Source organism: Panthera uncia, assembly GCF_023721935.1.
Source record: "Panthera uncia isolate 11264 chromosome B3 unlocalized genomic scaffold, Puncia_PCG_1.0 HiC_scaffold_1, whole genome shotgun sequence".
NCBI lineage: Eukaryota > Metazoa > Chordata > Mammalia > Carnivora > Felidae > Panthera > Panthera uncia.
The window spans coordinates 24,323,299-24,329,300 of NW_026057582.1; the positions used below are offsets into that span (position 1 = coordinate 24,323,299).

Genomic DNA, 6,002 nt, shown 5'->3' on the forward strand with positions numbered 1-6,002 from the left:
TTTCTTTCTTTCTTTCTTTCTTTCTTTCTTTCTTTCTTTCTTTCTTTCTTCTGCTTATTTACTTCAAAGAGAACCAAGAGCTATTCTACTGGTAGGTGTCTGGAAGGCATGATATATAACCTCTTTCTTTTGAAAGAAAAATAAAGGGACATGTTGGCTTGTGGAACAGGAGTTTGGTGGTAAAACTGAGTTGCCAATTTTAATTGTTTTTGGAACTCTGGATGCCTTGATGCTTTCTTCTAAAGAGCTGATGATCCTTCCTGAATGAATCATTGACACAGGTGGAGAAGTCAAAAACCAACTAGGAAAGGAGAAAGAGAAGTAAGAATTCAGAGACCCATGATCATGCTTCTTAAGTCTGGTTAGAATTACTTTTGTTTCGCTCTTTTTTTTTTAATGGCCTATTAATTCAGAATCAGATTTTTCTAGTACATAACCTACGAATGGCTTTCCCTGCTATAAACTTTAAAAAGTTCAATACTAATTAGCTTGTGAAACTTATTATTGCTTGTCTTCCACCCCTGGTAACTATTAATTTAATTCCAAGCCTAGCCTTACCAGCAAGTGTCTTATTTCCTGGCCCTCCTCATCTGAGGGTGGATGCTTGAGGGCAGTACATCCCTTTAGTTCTGCCTAAATGTATTCCAGCCCCAAAGCATAGTCTTTGGACAAATTAAGACTTTCTGTTCTGACTGTGAGCTGGCACCCTTTAAACTCAGTTCCTTAATTTTTCGAAAGCACTTGGCCTCCTTTCTTCCTTTTGTTTAGGGCCCTCTGTTTCTGTCTGTGCAATAGCAACCATGCTTTTAAACTCTTGATTGCATTGAATCAACAACTTTAAGCCTTGGCCCCTGCAGCCTGGTGCACATCCCGTGGCAGTCCTCAGGAAATCCTAATTTTTGGCATTGAAACTAATTAAGAGATTAAACTACGGTTGGGGAGTGATAAGCAGTACTTGAGAGAGTCATTTACTGTGCAGTGCTTGGTGTTAGCAGAAGCTGCTCTAGTTGCGGATGAGAGAAAGAGCAACAGTAATGTGGGAGAGTAGACTCAGATAACTTGGCTGCATTCTTGTAGGGAGACAAAACGCCAAAGTCCACTTTGGAACAGTAGCGTCCCTAGGGGAGGAAGAGGCAGGCTGTCTGCTTCGATGTTCATTAGTTTGACAGTTGCCCAAACTGAGCGCTTTATTTGTTGCCAGTCTGGCAAAATAGAGGGGCTGCTTCTAGGAGATGGTGAAACTAGTTCCTACTCCTTTTGTTTCAGTGTTAAAGTTACTGAACTCTTGCTTTCTGGAAGTGCCTTATAAATATCTCTTTTATAAGACTGTTCGCTGGAGCACAAAAATAGCTTGTTAAGAGTGGGTTGGAGGTACATTTATTGTCCTATTCCTTATGTCTCTTATAAGGACCTTCAAACAGAAAGATTTTCTAGGGCAATTTAGCTGGTACTTAAGGGGAACATGGTATTCAAATCAGTCTGCCCTGCCGTTTAGCTAATATATCTTTTATTTTTGTCTTAAGTAATATTTCCGGATAAGATACTTTATCCTTCTTTCTCTGAAATCATGTGAAAAACCTGAACTCATACATTCAAATTCCAACATAGTGTGGTTTTGCTAATGTTTTTTCTTTACATCCCATGGTCTCCTCTCTCTCCCACTGCTGTTTCCTGCTCTAGTCCTGTTTGGTACTTAAAGATATTTTTAGGTATAGTGATCTTAATTTCATTTACAGATTGAAATTTTCAGGTGTTCATGCAGAAGTTAAAGAACAAAGGATGACCTCATAGGTCAGTTGATTTGTGTGTTTAGGCATTCTTTTGTCCCTCCTTTCCAGTAAACCATGAGATCCTACTCCCCTGGTATATCCCGACTGGGTGCTTGTGACACATGTACAGTTTATTGATCTAGAAAGTTCTCTGATGAGTGGAAAGTGTTGTCTGCTGCCTTCTCCACCCACTTTAGAGCTGTCCATAGAAGGTGACCATTGGTAATTAAGAAAGATGAGTGAGGAGAGACTGCTGCTTCTTTAGGAAAGAAACTGGATGACTTTGTTAAGAATTCATCCCTGTTCTGCCCAGCCCCTATGCTAAGGTATCATCTACATGTGAAATAATAAAAATAATAATATGGAGTGGAAGTTCCTTTTTAGTGTAACCTTGTTAATTCTCGATATATTTCTGTTGGCAGGGAAATCAGCTTTGGTACTTAAGCACTCATAAGATTCTTAAGATAAACAAAAGTTTAAGAAATTTCAACAAGTACCAAGGGTTTGCCACTACTGCCAGAAAGGTTTTCTGTTTTCCATTAATGGATCTTCACCTTTTCTGAACTTACCATTCAGTTTTAATTCGTTAGCATACCCTGATTCTTGGAGGAATGTGCAGAGAGTGTGGCTGCAAGATTTTTTGCTCTAAGATGCTTGCTACTGTATGTGATTTTGAGTAATGTGTACCATTCAATGATTCCTAAAAAACACCCCATTAATGATAGGATGTTGTCTTCCCTAGAGACCTAGAGTACTGTTTTTTGCCCACTGATAGAGAGCAAAGGAAGTACCTGGCTATTTTTATATTTGGTATGGGAAGGGGGGTTCTTCTCTCTCATAATCAAAACTATTTAGATGAAGTACAGTAATTATATGGGTTAGTACTCTTTCCAATTCTGTGCTTGTTCTTCAGATACTGGTCGCAGTGGGGATGGTGACCATTTGGGGAGAGAAGTAGAAAGAAGATGGTAGAAAATGACTGGCTTTAACAGCAGTTGGAGATTATTTTTAACATCTAAGTAAGAGTGTGGCCATTATTCAAGAAAATGTTCTATTAAGTATCATCTTAGTCCCATTGGGCTTGGGATAAGTTGGTTAGATGAATAAATGGCCATTTCTTGGAGAGGATCTGAAGCTTTCTGAGGCATCAAAGCTGCAATCATCATCATAAAGCATTTGCTGGACTTTTCCTGTGCAGTGTTTTTATAGAGAGGAAGAGGGAGAGTGGGCAAGAGAGGTATTATAAGAAATTGGCTCACATAGTTGTGGAGGCTGACAAGTCTGCAGATCTGCATTTGGCAAGCTGGGGGCCCAGAAGAGCTGATGTAGTTCTAGTCCAAATGCCGTTAGTCTTGAGACCCAGGAAGAGCTGATGCTTCAATTCAAGTCTGAAGGCAGAAAAAACCTGATGTGCCAGCACGACAGGCAGGCAGGAGAAATTCCTTCTTATTCAGGAAGGCCCATTTATTCTTGTGAGGCCTTCAACCAACTGGATGAGGCCCACCCACATTAAGGAGGACAGCCTTTACTCAGTTATTCAAATGTTAATCTCATCCAAAACATCCTCACAAGCACAGCCAAATTATGTCTGACCAAACATCAGACACTCTGTGGCCCAGTGAAGACAACACATAAAATTAGCCATCACAGCTTTCTCTGTTGATTAGTGCTCTCTTTTTTAAAAATGTTTATTTATTTATTGAGAGAGAGAGAGAGAGAGAGAAAATGTAGTATGTGTGCAAGTGCACAAGCTGGGGGCAGGGGGAGACAGAGCGAGGGGGAGAGAGAATCCCAAGCAGGCTCCACATTGTCAGCAAGGGCCCAACAGGGGCTCGGACTCACGAACCGCGAGATCAAGACCTGAGCTGAAATCAAGAGTCAGATGCTTAACCGACTCACCCACCCAGCACCCCACCCCTCTTGTTTTTGAACACTAAAATTTGCCTGCAAAGTTTTCCAGGTTCACTAGAAGTAAATATGTGAATAAACTCTGTTCTAGGCCTGTCACTTTTGTCTCCCTCTGTAGTGGGCTTGGCAGTGAAGAACCGGCTTTGAGTTCTAAACTCTGGTTCTCTTCAAATGTAAACAGTTTCGGGGCGCCTGGGTGGCGCAGTCGGTTGGGCGTCCGACTTCAGCCAGGTCACGATCTCGCGGTCCGTGAGTTCGAGCCCCGCGTCGGGCTCTGGGCTGATGGCTCGGAGCCTGGAGCCTGTTTCCGATTCTGTGTCTCCCTCTCTCTCTGCCCCTCCCCCGTTCATGCTTTGTCTCTCTCTGTCCCAAAAATAAATAAAAAACATTGAAAAAAAAATTAAAAAAAAAAAAAAACAAATGTAAACAGTTTTTATAATATTGTTTGTTAACTTTATATTTTAGTTTATTAGTTGATTTTTAGTTGGTTTCATTAATAATGTTCAAACTCTGGGAAATTTGCTGTAAAGTAACATCAGTAACATGATGAGTATATGCAGCTCAGGAATCAGTCTATTAAGGATCCAAAATACAGGATTTTTAATACCAATTTAAATGTATCCATCTATTCATTCTTTATTTTGTTTATAAAACTAATAACATGCTTATTTTCAAACCCAAATATTACAGAAAGTAAAGTCTCTATGATCTTATGTCTTGGGATAACTCATGTCAGTTGTTTGGCATATAGTCTGCAGATTTCTGATTTTACATGCCCTTCTATACAAATAGTAATTTTTATCACGGTTACTCCTTTTTAGCAATGGCGTGTAAATAAAACCACTTGATTAGAAGAGTTTGACTGGTAGTCACGGGAAGGAAGAAAATGAGAATATTTATTGTTTTTTTAACCGTTGCTGGGGACAGTTTTGTTCTAGGATTATTACACTTCGTAATTTTGGCAAGAACAAAAAACAGATGAGTTCTGCTGGGATACCTCCTCTACCGTCTGTGTTTAATAGTACTTAAGTATTACAGAAGAGAAAGAAATCACATTGTGAGAGGGCTGTCAGCTTGTGAATTCTCCATAAATGGGGGCATTAACAACGCCTAAGCAAGTGATAATATCCAAGTCGGCTTGAAGGTCAGAATCTTATCCTTATGGTAAGCGGAATTGTCTGTGTTGTTTCAGCATTTCTTGTGCAGCAAGAAATTGTTTCAGCATTTCTTGTGAGAGAGCACCCCACATAAGGCTAATGTATTACAATGTTAATTCTCTCTGAAGTGTTAAAAAAATGAAACAAAATAAGCCATGTTACTGTCAGTTGTTAATAAGAGTTGGTGAGAGGTGAGTCTAGCCAATTGCTCTCCTCACCTTAGACCAGTGAGAATTGCCCTGGCAGAACACAGATACTCTTGTGCAGGAAGCTCTTTCTCTGTCTTGACTTGAGCATGTTGGTGTCTTCTTTTGCTGTTGTTATTTTGTATTCTTTTTTTTTTTTTTAAGTTTTATTTTTTATTTTTTAAAATTTACATCCAAATTAGTTAGCATATAGTGCAACAGTGATTTCAGGAGTAGATTCCTTAGTACCCCTTACCCATTTAGCCCATCCCCCCTCCCACAAACCTCCAGTAACCCTCAGTTTGTTCTCCATATTTATGAGGCTCTTCTGTGTTGTCCCCCTCCCTGTTTTTATATTATTTTTGTTTCCCTTCCCTTATGTTCATCTGTTTTGTCTCTTAAAGTCCTCATATGAGTAAAGTCATATGATTTTTATCTTTCTCTGACAAATTTCACTTAGCATAATACCCTCCAGTTCCATCCACGTAGTTGCAAATGGCAAGATTTCATTCTTTTTGATCGCTGAGTAATATTCCATTGTATGTATTTACCACATCTTCTTTATCCATTCATCCATCGATGGACATTTGGGCTGTTTCCATACTTTGGCTATTGTGGATAGTGCTGCTATAAACATGGGGGTGCATGTGTCCCTTTGAAACAGCACACCTGTATCCCTTGGATAAATGCCTAGTAGTGCGATTGCTGGGTCATAGGGTAGTTCTATTTTTAGTTTTTTGAAGAACCTCCATACTGTCTTCCAGAGTGGCCGCACCAGCTTGCATTCCCAGTGTATTTTGTATTCTGACAAACAGTTTTGACCTGTGTGTCATGACTGACAAATGTGTGCAAGTGATAGAGCTATCATGCAAATGAGGAATGGATTATGCCAGGTGTTCAAATACACATTTCATGGCTTCTGGATGTTTCTTCAGGGCAATGGTTGAGGACTCAGCTAGTAATGATCGGCAAAAAAAAAAAAA

At 39.7% G+C, this 6,002-nt stretch overlaps 1 protein-coding gene across 1 annotated transcript in view; it reads left to right on the forward strand.

The window, feature by feature from the left end:
* SPTLC2 (serine palmitoyltransferase long chain base subunit 2) overlaps window positions 1–6,002 on the forward strand; it is a 107,769-nt gene that overhangs the window by 67,687 nt on the left and 34,080 nt on the right. The gene's annotated exons all lie outside the window — the stretch shown is intronic.